This window comes from Taeniopygia guttata, chromosome 3 (genome assembly GCF_048771995.1).
Source record: "Taeniopygia guttata chromosome 3, bTaeGut7.mat, whole genome shotgun sequence".
In the NCBI taxonomy this organism is placed as follows: domain Eukaryota; kingdom Metazoa; phylum Chordata; class Aves; order Passeriformes; family Estrildidae; genus Taeniopygia; species Taeniopygia guttata.
The window spans coordinates 30,833,036-30,850,645 of record NC_133027.1 but is presented as its reverse complement, the minus strand read 5'-3'; the positions used below and the strand labels follow the sequence as shown (position 1 = coordinate 30,850,645).

General features: G+C 35.6%; 1 protein-coding gene across 4 annotated transcripts in view; it reads right to left on the bottom strand.

Moving 5' to 3' along the window:
• The window catches only part of SMAP1 (small ArfGAP 1), a 90,067-nt gene that overhangs the window by 25,113 nt on the left and 47,344 nt on the right, over positions 1–17,610 (bottom strand). The gene's annotated exons all lie outside the window — the stretch shown is intronic.

Sequence of the window (17,610 nt, the reverse complement as noted above, 5' to 3'; positions counted from 1 at the left end):
CTCAGTTTCTATTACTAGTTAGTCTCCTTGAATCCCACAGCAATTATTTTAAAGTATTGACACCAGTACACTCATAATAGACAACCTATTCCTTGTTATGTCCTTTGGAATAAGACAACATTAAAAACAGGAGACTAAGCAGTATTAAGTGAACTAAAAATAGCATTAAGAATCTGATAGGAAAAAGGCAAGTAGAAGGAACAGGTATGCAGTTTTGTGCATTTATTTTCAAGTGGAGCCTTCAAGGTTACTGGGGCTACTATTTTTTTATGACATTCAAGATGGTCTTAGTAATATATGTGGGTTTAGTGAATGAAGTACATGGTTATAGCAATTTCCAGATATATTTACTTCAGGTCATTTATTAACAGCTTCTCATTCAAAATAATTTTTATGCTGCTGGTACATTCTTCTGAAATACTGTCCTTGCAAACAGCAGAACATCAATACATATTTGATATGCAGGTCTTACATGGCCATTTTTCACAGTTGTCACTAATGGGCACTGCATTATCCTTCAGGGTTCTTCTCATGTTGGAGATCTACTGAAAGCAAGCAATGTCCACTGCCTTCAATTATTCTGAGATTATTGAAAACAGTTTGTTTGCAAGTATCACTGAAAGGAACCAAAGCCAATACAAGCTTCCAGGGAGTTGATTCTCTCACATCTTTCACATGATCAGCTTCTTTTCTAGCATGACTTGGAATTTTTTACCTAAAAAACTTGAGTCCTTGTTATGAAAAGAACCACAAAACCTAAATTAATTACCCTCCATCAGCAGGTATTAGATACTTTGGCCAAATTAAGGAGGCAAATAAAGAATTAACCTTGCAACCTCTTACAAGTATTTTCACCTATAAAGCACATATTTTCAGTACATGACTAGGGACATACTCATTACTCAGATCCAGTATGGGCACTATAAATTTTTGCAATCCTGCAGATGACAGGTAACTGGGATACAATAATGTTTCATTGTTTTATTTTCCAATGCAGTCCTTTTAACCTTCCACTCTTCTTAAGCTCTTCTGCCAGTCCTTTCTTCAGGGGCAAGAAGCAAGACCCAGGGAACAACTGGTTGCTCAGTCTTACCTCAATACCTAGGAAGGCAATGGAACAACTAACCTGGAAACCAATTCCAGGCACGTAAAGGACAAGAATGTTAATGGAAGAAATCAGCATGGCTTCATCAAGAGGAAGCCATGCTTGACCAAACCAACACTAATTTTAACAGTGTCATGACTGGCTTAGCAGACAAGGGTGGAGCATCACAGGATGTCTTCCTTTACTTCAATAAGTTTTTTGATGGCATTGATAACTGATAAAGGTGCAATCAAGGAAACAATTCCCTATTCATGCTCCTGTTCTCATTTGATTCTTAGTATCCAGTGATGAATGACTCCCATTTTTTTAACCAAATCATAATCCTGTCTGCTGGACATCTACAAAACGATAACGTGACAGTATGGTGCTAATAAAAATTTATATGCTGGTAATCTCCATATACCTCCACAGTACACCTTGGCCAACTATAGGGACCTGTGCTAAAAAAACAGCACAAACAAAATCCAAAAGCAGGCAACAGTGGAGAAGACCAGGTCACCTCTAACTTATCTGATTTTAACACAACCAAGTGCACAAGCCTACCTTAATATCACACTGAGATGATGCCTTCATTAGTGCAAGCTGCACAAGTCAGTCATCTTGTAATTTACAGAGATATTGTCTATGATTTAATTAATCTTGCTCATTTCCCTACCATTAGAAAATGCCAGGGTTAGTAACCTATCAATCTTGTTCATTTATCCAACATCAGCTCTAAGACTTTAACGTAAGTTCCAGTCTATCAGGTTTTGATGGAAAAGCTATGAAAATCTTTATACTAAAGTTTTGAGGTTTATTCTGCTGCAGTTGTGGCTTCATCCTTAAAAATGAAAGAACACCATTGTCAAAACCTTCCCAATCCACACAGAATCATAAAGTTTTCCATTCCATTTCCATCAGAAAGTTTTGCCTTACTGTGCCATCCTCCTTTATTCTTTCTTTACTAATTTTGTACAACAGAAATTATATGAAAAAATGGGTAAGAACACCAGGTTAGGCCAGCAAAACAAAAAGAAAAAAAGAAGGTCTCTACTAGGTCTCAAATTAAAAAAAGAAAGCTCCATTTTACAGAAATCAGTGTTGTCCTTTGAGCTCTCACAATGTATTGCTCTCAATATACTACTAGTTACACCATTCTAGTTCAATTTAATTTATATGTAATACTTTTCTCGAGTTAAATGAAACCAAATAAAACAGCAAGTAACAATGTTAAGTACTTTATTCACACCTCAAGTTCTAGAGTTGATTTTACAGACTTGTTTCTCTCTCTTGTATGTTACTCTAAAGCAATTATTAGTGAATAAAGATGTTTCTTTGACGAGGACAAGGGTACTGACAGGCATTTTTTATTGTATTTTTTTCTAACTAATTGCTTTTATGGCTGGGATGGAATTCACATCCTTCAAAATGCTATACTTTGGATTTGTGGCTATAACACCCACTGTTGGTAACACACAGGTGTTTTGTTGCTGAGTGGTGATACTTTGATAACTGTATCATTTTAGTTTTGCTAGCTTTGCACAACCATATTTCTTGTTTTGCTAATTTAAGCCAGCCAATCTCCAAGCACCTTGTTAAGTACATTCAAGGACTACATATATACACACACACACAGACATACATATCACTTAAGGGCCAGCAGTACTTCCCTAGTGGTAGGTTTTCTTCACAACCGTCTCTTCCCTTTTTCTGGTACTCTATAAACTTTGTCAAACAGATGCAAGGAGCACATGAGTCAAGTGAATCAACCTATACACAAACCTCATCCAGCAAACTACAGTGAATTCCCAAATTCAGTTTTCCCATTGAAGCTCAGCGTACACAAGCCTCAAAGATCTGAATCTGAGTGTTACAGTTTTGCAGTTGACTCATCCAAAGGTAAACTCCAAGTCTCTGAAATGGGCAGCAATGCTTTCTCACAAAAACTTGAACTGCAAGGCTGCAGGAGATGGGATTGTGAAGAAAATTGTTAAGTCACATTCTGTAGGAAGCCAGTGGGGTATTTCATCAAATTTTCTTCAGCCAGCTATTTTTGGAGATAACCATTAAATGAGTGATTCATTCTGCCTCAGGAAAAAAAAAAAAAAAGAAAAAAAAAAGAAAAAAGAAAAGAAAGCATTGCAATTCTCCTTCTTCAACTGTACAACTGTACAAAGATTATAGTACAGCACATAGGATGTTGCCTACAGGGGACATATGGGCAAGACAAAAAGGAGGGTCAGTACCACTATGACTGACTGTTACACACCTATTAAATTCACATACGTAACACAATGCTAAGAGGTCTATGGCTCCTGCAACCAAAGCTCCCTTACTGCAAAACAAGCTTGTCCTGGCTATTAGGTGCAGAAGATGGGCAGGGAAAGACAAGAGGCAATTAGAAAGCTTTACACCTGCTTGCTTGGTTGACAGAAGAGACAACATACATCAGGTGTTCTGGTAAGTGTTACATTTTTTATGATAAAACAGTAAGAATATTCAGATCTAGCATCGAATATATTGCTCTGCAGTTAAACCGACTGCCTTTTTTTAATTACTATTGTAGTAAAATAGGAAAATAATACAAGTTGGTTAAGTAAGTAAGGACACTGGTATCCTTTCAGAACATTGTTTAATATGATCATACACTCTAGGGCCTATGGTCTAAATCCATGGGCCACTCTTCTGCACATCCCTGTTCCCCAGAATTCTCTCCTCTGACAGGCAGCCAAGGGTATTTTGCACTGGAATTTACAATTGTGAACGAATCTTTTTTGTAAGGTCTGGTTCAGAAGTGCCAGCACATAGTGAAAATACTATGATTATTTTTCTTTATAAAAGGGAGAGTCAAGTTTGCATTTTTTGCTTCTGTAACCTTATGCGAGTTATCATCATATGTACAGATTTTAAGGGTTTAACAGTTCTAAAAGATATGACATTCAGTAAAAATGTAAACCACACCAAATATTTTAAAAACAAGCAGAATTTTGCCAAATTCACTACTGCAAGATGATAATGTAAATAATCTAGCAGATTTCAACACCAGCATTTAGGATTATCATTGACCTTATTCCCATTTACACTGTGAGAGCATTTAAAGGGATAGCATACATAGTGCAGGACATAAGCCACGTGAGTAATATCTCTAAAGCAGAAAAACACTACAGTCAGAGCAGTCATAAGTTACTAATCTAAAAATCTCTTCTACCTTCAAGCAAGATATCAGTCACTGTCAAAAATCTGATTCATCAGCTGTCCAGTCCACTTATCTGCTCCCACTTTCCTTCACATTTTTTTCCTCAATTTTCCACTTTAATGAAAAATTCATACAAATCTAGAACTCAGTCTGTTTAAAATGCATCTGATTACCATTGTATTTCTAAGTCATATTCCTTACCTTAACTACAAGAAGCCTTATGAAAGGTGAAGATACATCAAATAATTTTGTGAAAAGCATTTCTAACTTACTTAAAAGCAATTTCCAGTTTACTCACTAGAGCTCATAGATGCCTCTATGGTTACTGAACAAAAGCTCTCCTTTGCTCTTAATACATAGGAATTGTATGCCCAGAGCATAAAGCAGTTGGATTCCCTCCCTCTTCATTACCTGCTTGCAATAAAACTTGCAGGAGAGCATAAACATTTGAGAATTGCCATATGAGAAAATAATGTTAGTAATTCACTATATCTTCCAATAAGTTTGTAGATATGATTTTTCCTGACATGCTCTAAAAAGTTTAGTCCGTATCCATTTACAGCATTACCCATGTAGGCACACGCTAGAATTTTTAAAGAATACTTTTATAGCTTTCATACCTGACCTGAAAATAAGTAAAAATTACTATTTTAATAATATTTTATTTAAATGGCATTAAAGATGAAATGTGCTATATTGATTATGCTCCTGTAAAATACCAGGACTTGTTTTTTCAGATTTGCAACTAAAGATACAGAAATTTAGAAATCAGACTAACTCTTCAGAACTGACAGTACTTTTAACAAGTGATGAACTCCTATTTTGCCTAACTAGCAAAAAGGCCAGAAAACTGATGTACTATATTGAAAGACAAGTAAAACTATGTTGGTATCATTGTGAAGTTGCATAGACTACAGCAACTCTGCAATCAAACTCTGATGCATTTCTAATCAAGAGAAAAACCTGCATGTCAGCAAAACAAAAAAAGCCACAATTCTTATTTATCAAACTAGAATTATCTTGAACCAAAGAGCCAAGCCAAGGGGAAACTGTTAATTGATTATTTTAGAGTCTTTTGTGATTATTTCAGTTAATCACTCACAGACACTGAACTACTCTCACCTGGGTGAACCTATTTAAGGCATTCACACTAAGTAAACAAAAAAAAAAAAAAAAAACCACAAATTGCCTTTTGTTGTTGCTAAATATGATTCGGTACACATGAAGGTCCTTCAGCCAAAATACATAACCAAAGGAAAAATTTTTAAAGCAGTCCTTGATCGTTATCTTCATTTTAAAAAACCTGGGTATGTGGATTTCATTAGATTTTCACAGAGCAAGATAGTTGAGCAAGATTATATAAAATCCATTATATCTTTAGTAATTTGAATTAAAAACTTCATGGCAGAAATGACAGACCTTGCACCATAATCTTATTCCACTAATATGATTTTAGCTGGGTCTAGGCTAATACACTAATCATTTCTGTGAAAATGGATTAAGACTATTCCTTTGTTCTTACTTATTGAACAAGAAGTACTAACATTGTATTTTAACTGAATTTAAAATGTTAGCTCAGATCTCATTTACTTTAGTCAATACATTCCAAGAAGGCTTAAAACCTTTTATGTCTTGTACTTAGCTGAATTGGTTTAGCTCCTTTCTAATGCATCAGACAATCTCAGAGGCCCTTTTACCTTGCTCAAAATGATGTATGAACCATGTAGAAGTACTATTTTCTACAATTAAGTTGGCTTTCTTTTTATACTTCTGAGACTAGAGAAAAGTATCAGAGATAAATCCTTATTCTTATATTCATGCATGAAATCTATAGAATAACAACCACATTTGAAACAATAGTTCTGTGCATTCAGATTCAAATATATATGGTTCTTAAAATGGAAAAGCTCAGAATAGGGTCTGAAAAAAAGAGGAAAAGCTCTTTTTCCTAAGTTGGATACTTGATAAAAGCATCAAAAGACAGTAAAATGATTCCTAGGTAATGGTCACAAGCTGTAGCAACTTGAAGCTGAGCTAGGATGGCAAGACTGCAGAACAGGAGAGGCACACAGTCTGACTGCAGAGGTATTCAAGTTTTACAGAGATTCTGGGGGCAAAGACTTGAGCAGAATTTGCTGCAGATGTAAATCTTTGAAATTACTGCATTTGAGCCCAAAAGCAAGGACCTGTTTACAAGGGCATAAAAGGCAGAGAAAAAGCTGTTTATCAACCCTTTTCCTATTTTGTATTTTCTTGTCATGGAACTTGATCTAGATAAAATGGAAGAATTCTGCTTTTAATTCAATAAAACCTGGGGTTTGCATCTTATAGACGAAATCACTAAGAAGCAGAAAATCTTGAAAGATCCATCTAATCCAGAGTCCCGTTATGAGATCTATACATTGGGTTAGGGTCAAAGTATTTTAATGCATCTCAGTTTGCAAGCTGTAAAATGCAATAAACATGGTTTTTAACTTTGTAAGCTATTTTAAATACACCTTTAGTTTTCAAATCACATATTATGGTTTTATGAACTCAGCTTACGCATTTCTTCTTGATTTATACTGTGCTCATTAGCCTTAGCAAGATTATAATAATGCAGCTATATTAGTTTCAGTTCCTCATGAAACTATTTTTTTTATAACTTTCCTTTCAAAAACCTTTCAAGTGATAGATAATACAACATCATTGTACCCCATCAGAACTAAAGGGCATTTATTTGCAATTCCTTTTTCATATATTTCCACATAAGAATAAGCTGTTTCAGGCATGGTACCTGATTGAGCTCACAGTAAAAAAACAAATAAATACTTTCCATCCCTGTTCATGCAGGTATGCTTCCCAGTGTTTTTGTTAATTATAACAGAAATGCGTTTATGTTTTTTACATGAAACTTCATTCAATATCAAGACCCTATACCCTTAGCCAGCAACCAGCCCATACATTAGAACTTTCCAGGTGCCTGTATCTTAGTCGCTGCTTAGTCCAGTGTGAAATGGGCTACCTGTTAACACACATCAGGTGTGATCACAGTATGTTTGTCTCTGGCAGCTGGTGTTACACATGCTGCCTTTGCAAATAGCTGGCTTCTAGATAATGGTCTCTGCAGGTGCTGACCCTCAAATTCCTCAGGCCTGCAGCCTCTTTCCAGTGTCCAGCACCAGCCTCTTACCCTGCTTGTCCAGTAGCTGAACTTGAAGTTTGCAAGTGTTCACACACAAGCACAGCAGAGACAATGCACACAGGCTCAGTAGTTACAAATAGTATTTGGCAAGAATACAGAACAGCCTGCAGAGACCCAGTGAAGGCTCAGACAATCCTACTGCCCAGCAACCTGCCCAACTACCAGCACATATGTGACTGCCCCTTTTTATCCACTTCCCCCCTGCTTCTTCAAGCTTATTACACCGCAATCCACCTTGATTTCCGTATCCCCCTGGTTTGGTCTATGTCACCTAAACATCCCATAATAAGCTGTGTGCAATATTCTGCCCCATCCCCAGCCTCTTGTCTCTCTGCATCCCGCAAGTCCTATACCCTATTATGCAATCACCCCTTACTTGCCTGGTATTCCTGGGAAGGAATCTTTTTCTTTGACCCACCTCACTACTTTCCTTGGATGTACTAGAAGCAGATCACTGGCTCTCTTTTTACTGATTAGATTACTCCACCCCCCGCGGCTGTTCATCTGCTTCTTACAGTCTTCATGTTTTAGTCAGTCTTACAACATCACACTGCATAGCACTTCCTAGAAACAACCTCCGAGTTACAACATTTTACTCAGAATGCTGGACTCAGACTCAGAGCTGGTATCATTTCTATCATTATCACAAACAGTATACTACAATACTTTATGAAGTATTTATAGTATGAAGTCTAAGCATGAGATACATTTGAAAAAGCCTCTCAATTAGCTCCACAGAAATTCAGTCCTCCCCATGACAGCTAACAAGACTGAAATAGCCCCACAGATTTATTTTTCTTACTTCTGTATCCGCTTGTTGCTTTCCTGAACTACTAGAGAAGTTAGAAGAGAGCTGATGGGTACTGTATCACCCTCACGTACATATAAGTAAGTCTGTTTCACAAATGCAGAACTTAGTGAGCGGGAGAGATGTTTAATAAATACTTATGCATCATTAGCTACATTAATTTCTTCTGCCAGTCAGGGTATTTTTCCTCAATTTTGCTCTCATTTCAAAATTAATCACTTTGAAACAATTACTTTAAAGACTAAGTAATTTTAACTGATCATATGCAATACCAAAATAGATTTCTCTTTACTTGGGCAAGCACCATTTTCTTTGTCTTCATTTTCCATACCATCATAATCTTTAACATGAACTATCAATAAGCACTGCAGCCTCCATCTCAACTGGGAATGAGTCATGCTTATTTCTGCTTCTAATCCTCCAGTTTAAATAAATATGAACCTGTATGAAATTTCTGTATATTCTCAAATAGAATACTTAAATCATCCTTACAAAATGTAAAAGCCTTTTACAGCTTTTATCTTCACAGCTTCAAAGATGCCAAAGTTTTTAAACTGGCCCTTCAGAGTGATATTACAAGGCCTCTGATTTGCTTGTTCCATCATCCATTTCTACATTTATGCTAAGATTCAGCCCAATGTGTTTAATTTAAACAAAAATAATCTACTTTTAAACCAAAGAAAAGGATACACTGATATCTACTTACAGTGTACAAACTGAGGGTTAAACAGGTAAGACAAAAAAAATCTGTATTTTCTCTTGAACAGAAGTCACCCTTGTTACTATGCTGTGTAAAATACACTTTCTGCCTAGCAGACAAGCCTGAGGTACCCTACTCTGACATGAAGTACAATATTCTCAAGTTGAGAGACAATACTTGCTGAGCAGAGAGGTAGGACAGATTTATTTTACAACAGTACAATGGCATGCCTAGGGACCAACCTCAGAACTGCCCCATTTTCTTCTAACTTCAGGTACCTATTTCATGAAAGAAAAATCTCAAGTAAAACTGAAACACAAGCTTGTGCAGTTGCAATTCTTTTTTCAACAGAGCCAAGAGACAATTCACTGCAGACAGGCTAACATTTCTGACTGATATTATGTAAGGTATTATCATTAAAGAGCTGCCAGTTATTTGAACAACTACGCAACTGGTAACTTTTCATCTGACAAAATTATCTAGCGTGAGAAACTTGTACATTTCCTTCAAATTGTATTGAAAGACCCTGCTTCTACATCTACCACCACTACAGTGCTATTTTCCAACTACTTTTGAGTTAACTTTGTGAAGACGTAATTATGCAGTAATATGAATGCCAGAGTCATCAAAGGTTCCACACAACTGCTCTAGTACCAAAAGCAACTACCAAAATGCAATAAATTCAACAGTCCGAAGAAATATTCTTTTTAGCAAAAAGACACTCAATCAACACCTATGTCAACTACAAATTTAAGCTGGAAGACACACAAAGTTGTTGCATGACATCGGAAGATTGCTGAAACATCTTATGGCATATTATTATCATCATCATCATCCATTTAAAGCTTAAGCTCATGTTGGAGATTTAATACTGCCAGTGACATCTAAAATAATTTTTTATGAAAAATAAGTCAGTGTCTTTACTCTTCAGTGAGATTTGTACTTCTGACGGGATTTCCCACTATGCCATTGCTCTATCTTGATGGTCACACACCATTAGTGAGTGAGATTAAGCATGTTCTAGCTTAAGCATGACAAAATGAAAGAGAGCACACAAAAGCACTTGATTGCTTTGCCCATGCTCCAGTACTTGCATTATTTTAGGAAAACAAAGGTAGCCGATTATTCAAAACAAGATAAGCTTATTATTTTGAGCGACATTATTTAAATTAAAGTCTTTTTCCTCTTATCAGATTCATCTTATCTAATCCTTATCCTTCTTTACATTCAGTTCCATGTATCAGTATGACTTAGGTAAATGCATCCATTTTGTTCCTGCACATTTGGTTGACTGTACGCAATCTAACTAGTACTGTAATTTTTATAAAACTTTTTACATGAGATTGTATATTTGCAGTTTTTATCATGCATGGTCCTGTGGTTTCAAATTTCTCAGAACGTCTTTTTTCTAAAGACAGCATCAACCCATGAATAAGGCTGATTTAGTACGTGCTTGTTTAAATGTGTCCACATAATTTTGTTCAATATACAAATAAGCATATGTAATATTGTCTTAATTGTCTCAAAGTTACCAGGAAAAATGATGAAGTTTATCACAAGCTGAAAATGCCATCTATTAATAAGTATTAACAACTGAAACCCAAGGCAGTATTATGTTTTGAACCTGCATGGAGCAAAAGTGTAACAGAGGATCAATTAAAACTAAGCAAACTTAAACCAGCTTTCTGTTAAAAGCAGTTTGGCAAGTTAAACAAAAGCAAATTTAACCAAAGCAGCCCCACTCAAGCTTTTTCTCATTGTTTTTAGATTCTACTTGCACAGAATTTTTAAAAATTGCATTAAAATACTGTTCTTCTGCAAGACCAGAGTTGAGAGGATCAAGCTGATACAGCAAACACACATGGCTGAAGAAAAAAAAAAGTGATATCCTTCCTGAACGCTGACTCCTTTTCCAACATCAAAAAGATAAAAACTTATCTTTTTTTTTTTCTGACAAAAAAAGGAGTTTCTTTCATTGCTTCTACCTGCAATATCTGTTTCTTAATTTCTTTGTCTACAACTGCAAATATGAAATAAGAGCCATGACAGATTAATTCCATTAAGTAAGATTATTTTTCATGGCAATCCTCAAACAGTTAAGTTCTTTGCTACCTGCAAAAGGAATGAATAGCACTGTTTCGGGAAGAATCTAATTTGATTTGTTTTCCTCCAGATTAGCATTCAAAACAACCAAAGAACCCAAAATAATCTGATCTCTTCCGTAAGACTGAGAAGGTATGATTAGAAATGTAAAACCAGGCTGGGAGAGGTCCACAGACTGTAAAATGCAGACTGAGAGAACAAGAAGCCTTAAAACTCTTCACCCGTTGTGGGGGCAGGAGGCAGGGAAACAGGCTGCCCTATGTCTTATCACATACTCCTAAATCCGGAGCTTTAATTCTTACCTGCTTAGTCTGAATTTATGAAAACAGGGACTAAGAGCATAAATAAGACTATATATTCAATCAGAGAGCAAAACAGGTTTCTATTTTTCTGTTCCCATGATATACATGATTTTTTAAAATTACAATTTAAAGTAATTACATTTTATATAAATATAAGAATTAAAAGATATTTTAAAAAGAAATCACTTGGAAATAATGCTAAGATATCTAGAGAAATGTTATTATCAATTGTTCAAGTGATTTAGCAAATTATCAACAACACAGTATCAAAACAAAGAAAACATTTAGACTACTTATAATGGAATCCTGTATTTAAATTATCATTCAGGTCAATATTTGTGAATTCACTTATTCTTACAAGTTAAAAGCAAACTCTTAAACAGACCACTTTCACCAAACTGGTGTTTAGGTGGACACCAAATATTCTGCAGGCTTTCATTTCTTCCATGCATTCTTACAGTGCTACTCAGTTCTAAAAAGTGAAGAACACTACAGCACTATTTGCTCAAACTCATTTCTCCTCATACAAAATTATTAGGATGATAACTTGTAATACTTTGGATAAGAAAATTACATCCTAGAGAAATAAGGGGGACTGATAGTTTCTTTTGCCTTAATAGTCCAACAGGTTGGACTATTTGTGGGAGTTTTAGCTGTCTTTGGGGGAAAACAAACACACCATCCTAACATGCCACATTAATCTCTTCTTATTTGGTTAAGTAAGTATTTGAGATATTGTTTTTCCTATACAAAGGGAAAAGCTGCTAGTATGACTTGCCCCCAACTTTTGAAGGGTTCTCCAGTACATTTTGAAGACAAATAAACCAATGTCTGTAGCTCTGATACAGGCAATCTGGTACTGCCTGGTACCAGCTGACTGAGAGGCAGCAGCTCACTGTTACTGCCAAGTTTAATCTGCCAATTTAGTCTCCATTTTGGGGAAGAAAAACAGCATTTGATATACTACCATTGAAAAATAACCTCCAACTGACCCATTCCTGTCACTTGAAATAACTTTATACAAAAGCAAGAAGCAGTTTCAAATTCAAAATGCAATATAATAAAACAAACTAACTCACAGTGTCATTTTGAACTTCAGTTACTCAAGTGTAACTGATGCAGTCTTTCAGAACCATTAATCATCCTGGTTTAGCAGAATGAAAAAAAATCTTTAACTTTGAGTGTTGATATTAATCAAAAATTTCTGAGTGTTGAGTTTGCAAATGCACAGATACTTAGTGAAGAAAAAAAGTCATTTGTTCTTCATACTCTAACAATTTAACTTCACTGTCCCAGTACAATACAATCTTGTCTTAAAGAGGTTTACTTCCATAACTTAGATGGTCCTCAACATGCAGTATTTTACAGATAATTCATCACAATATTTTCATAACAGTACTCAACTCCTGTGAAACCTGTAAACTAAACAGCAGAGAAAGCTACACACTGCTGAACCCAAACACTTCCAAAGCATTCAGTGTCATGGACTTAGCTGAACTTTCTAATTTTGGATATTAGAAATACTTACCAAGTTTTCCATGGACAATTTTTCAAATAATTTCTGGCTTAATTTGGGGTTGCTAGCACTGTTGCACATTACATTCTCTTTATTTAAAAATTAGACTACATATAAAGTTCAACCCTACACAAATCTGAACATTTAGGCACATCAATTTTCTTCTCCTTTACTCTGGGAGCACTCCAGAGCCTCAGAGCATCATACCTAGTGATGCCTTTTTTATTTGAATTGTACTGTAGAAGTACATAAACAGATAGATCTTGAATAACTAAACAGTCCTGGTTGCTCTGAAATTCATTAAGTCGTTCATACAGATCAGTTCAACTTCTCTGTTCTAAGTAGTGCAAAGCAAATAGCTTTACTAAATGAAATATTATTTCTTATATTCTCTGACTGCTTGTGAACAATATTCCTCAGTTCACGCTGCACTCCTGTTTACCCTGGGGGCACACAGTCTCCCCAGTTCACACAGTGGCCATGTCCCAGCCATGTCCCTGATCGCTCAGCCCCAACGACCTCATCTACTTTTCTGTGCTCCCTTTCAGTGGAAAACAGGTACAAGGCAGATGGAGTGCACACTGAGCCTGCTCCAACCTGCTGCATGAAGAATAGTGTGGAGCTTACCTGAAGTGCTTCTCTGTGCTCCAAGAAGAAACTTTACCTAAACTATCTACACAAGGTAAACTTTATTTCAGGAAACTTCAATGAGGCATTTAGAGCTCTCTCATGCACAAGTAGAATACTTATACTACATATTCTTTTTTCAAATAATTCTAAATTTAACACATCCAGTTACTCATGGATTAACAAAAATTCTACTCACACCAGAAATAAAAAAGGAGTTCAGTGGTTTACTCTCCTCCTGAACAGAACACTTGTTCAGCTTAGTAGAAAAGAAAGGGGAAAAAAAAGAAAATCATGGCTGATCTGGGAAATTTCACTACCTTCAGCTGTGCAGAAGCATAATTAATAAGAAGGGAAAGCTCCTCAGCTGCTGATGAAAGGGCAGGCAGGATAATGAAGTTTAAAAATGGCTAGCAGAAGTCAGCTGTTTTTTCCTGCCTACAAATTAAAGATTTTCTTATGTAACTACCAATAAAACATGTAAGACTGGTGGCCAACCTACAGACTTTCTTCCCCTCCCCACTAATAAATGCACTCATGCAACATGAGATTTAGTTTTTTAGTCAATTTAAAATCTCTTAACCTTAACTGTCTGTACTGAACATGTAAAACTTGCTTTCACTACATGACAGCCTTATGCTATTACCCTGCTGTTGGCCCATAGGAAACATTAAGAAGTACACAATTAGCTCAGTTTGATTATTTATTCTCGCAATTCAACACATTTTTTATATTGCTAAAGATTTGCACTTCTGTTGCTTGCAAACAAGCTGGGCTTTGAGTGAACATGTGAGCTTTGAATAACCTGGCCCAGTTTTCATGTCATGAAAAACTACATTACAATAATTTTGTTACAGCAGTTTACATGCAGTATTTTTCCTGTTTCTTTGAAGTAATTGTAAGTATAAGTTTTTTTTTTAGGCAGAAGCACTAAGGAAACTTGAGATCTGCAATTGTGGAAATAGCCCTGCCAGAGAGGGAGGAAAGACCCTGAGTAACTTATGCAAGTTTCTTAACTTTCTTCAGGTAAACTAAAAAAAACCTTATGGCTGCCAGTAGCTTGGCAATGTCATGTGTTTTATTAAGAGTTCTGCAAATCTGATGTGGAACATCTTGTTGTTGGCTGCTTCTAATAAAATGTTAATCATTGCACTAGACTCAGTCAGTAGCTGACATAGTAAGATCTTGTTATATCACGAATTACCCAGTAATCTCATCAAAGTGAACAGCCCACAAAAACAGAGTTAAGCAAGTATCATTGCTACTCACTATTCTGCAGTAGATCTCTCTGATCTTGAGGAAATTCTACACTGCATCTGAAGTCTCCAATGTGAATGCTCACAAAAAAATATTTCCCCTGAAACCCACTTGAAGCACATGATGATTCTTTACTGAAAAGCAATTTCAGTAAGAAAACTCACTATTATTAAATAAGGTAAAAGATGATGGTCTTTGTTTATCAAAGCACGATAATAAACAAAGTATCTTTTATGCCATAATTGCCTGACACATAAATGTAATATTGGGATCATAAGCTTACTATATCAATGCTAGAAGCTTTCAGTAATATTTGAAAATGCAAAAGAAATCATGCTAGACGTTTAGCTTGCTAAAACGTAAGGATCAGTTAGTGACTGAAACTAGTTAGTGACAAGAGAAAGACTCTCAAATGGATGTAGGAGCAAATTAGTCAGTTCTATGAAGCAGAGATGAGAACATGAAAATTGAATGTGAACATTCTAAATTTTTAGGATGCATAATCTTGTTTTAAGAGCTAAGAAATTTAATCTCAACAAAAGATAAAACCAAAACTAAAATTTTAGCCAGGAGAAGAGGAGGCTAAGAGGTGACCTTACTGCTCTCTACAACTTCCTGAAGGGAGGTTGTAGACAAGTGGGGGTTGGTCTCTTTCACTGGGCAGCAACTGACAGAACAAGAGGACACAGTCTCAAGCTACATCAGGGAAGATACAGGTTGGATATTAGGAAAAAAAATTTCACCAAAAGAATAATAAAGTACTGGAATTGTCTTCCCAGGGAGGTGGTAGCATCTCTGGATGTGTTTAAAAAAAGACTGGACACGGCATTTGGTGCTATAGTCTAGTTGAGGTGTAAGGGCATAGGTTGGACTTGATGATCTTAGAGGTCTCTTCCAACCTCATTATTCTGTGATTCTGTGAAGTCAGTAGGAACTGAAGACTCGTAGGAGTACATGACACTTAAGATTAGATCTGAAGTTTTCTCTAGATTCATCTTTTTACCAGTTTAAGACCTCTAACATTTTCCATCTTTAGGGATTCTTCTGTAGGATAGCTAAAACACTGCTTGAATTACCTTAATCTAAAAGAGGTCTCAGAATTGTGACAGAACTGCCAACTGCTTGCTCACATATTTTCAATTCATTTATTTCCCAAGACTGGAATAACTTGACTGGAGATAAACCATGTCTGTAGTAAAGGCAGCCAGTGACTTTATATATGAAGTGTGCAGACTTCTCATATTGTTTCTTCCTCCAGGAACTGGGAAAAATAACCATCTACTCCTTGATGTGGCTGCTGAAAACATGATAAATACTATGGTCAAGATACCTGCACTCTCCTGCTGATTCAGGAGGCAATATTTAAAAGATCCTATATCCAGTCTTTACCTGGATGTGAAGAGTATCATTATTACTAAAATAATAATATTTATCAGCTCCCTAAAGCAGAATTACACTGCAAAAGCAGCAATGTATTATTCCATGTATGAAAATAAAACTTTTGTTTTCTACCTCACCAAGGACCAGCAGAAGTAAATATATGATACAGCTCTCTTTCATTCACATTACAGAAAGCAACTAGACTTTTAAAATATATAAAGTTTATGGTCTGAAAGCAGTTTATTTTGAATGAATGATCCTTAAAAAGCCCAAGCTTGAAGAATGTCTTAAATTAAAAAGAAGGCACACAGATGAGTTCCATTTGAGCAGTCAGTGCTGACACATTAATAATGAAATAAAATATGCTGCAGTACTTCAAACATTTTACAGCTGGTACAACAGCACAGTTCTCTAACATGGATATATTTACCAAATTCCAAATTTTGTAGTACAAACATTTAAAATCAAAATACTTATTTTTATTTGCCTAATCATTAACTGATAATCTGATGACATTTCAAATGTAAACCTAATCAGTAGCATTATAATTGGTCTTTTACTTCAAGTAGTAGGATAATCCCCCAGCTGTAACTATGCTCTGCTGTCACTTCCCCTCACTTAACCAAATATTCACACCTTACAAAGCGAAACCCTCTCTCCCACTTCAGAAGTAGATCTTCGGGGTCTAGAAAGTTAACATTTCCAAACCACAGCTATATTATTATAAGGACCAAAATAAAACATTTAACTTGGCTGGACACCCCCACAAAACTTCAGTAATCAACAATTCTAATATTTTTATTGTCATCCATAAACTTACTTTAACCTCATACCATATCAATAACAATAGCTCAGTGAAGCGTCACAAATTTTCATAACAAAATTTGCTTCTGCGCTACTCATTCCATATCTTGCTTTCTAATTGAGGAAAAATGATATTTGTATTGGGGAGGGGCTTTTTCCCCCTCCAAGTATGCATGTATATATTTCCGTATCTTGTTTTATTATGTAAAATGAAAAAATTGTCTATTTGAAAAGTGAATTAGAAATACATCTGCAATCACAGTCTGTGAACACACAACATTTTTCATAATTGTAACACAGCATTATGAGGGAATAAATTGACAGATGGAGACTCCAATGCATTCTGCAGACTACACTTCAGACCTGAACATATTACTGGATTCACAAGACCAGACAGACATCTGTATTAAAAGAAATTAATATATTTAATACTAAAAGGACCCATTTCATTTTTGTTTAATATTAACTCTCTGCAGAAGTGCACAAGAAATTTCTATTGTATCTACATTGCTAAGGCTGCTCTTTATGCTTTAACATAGCTATGGAAAGAAGCACCTTAAGTTGTTTGCTTGTCATGTTTTGTGACATGATCTTAGTTGCAAATTTTCAAGTTACTTAGTTACTAATTAAATTCTATAGATTTTACATT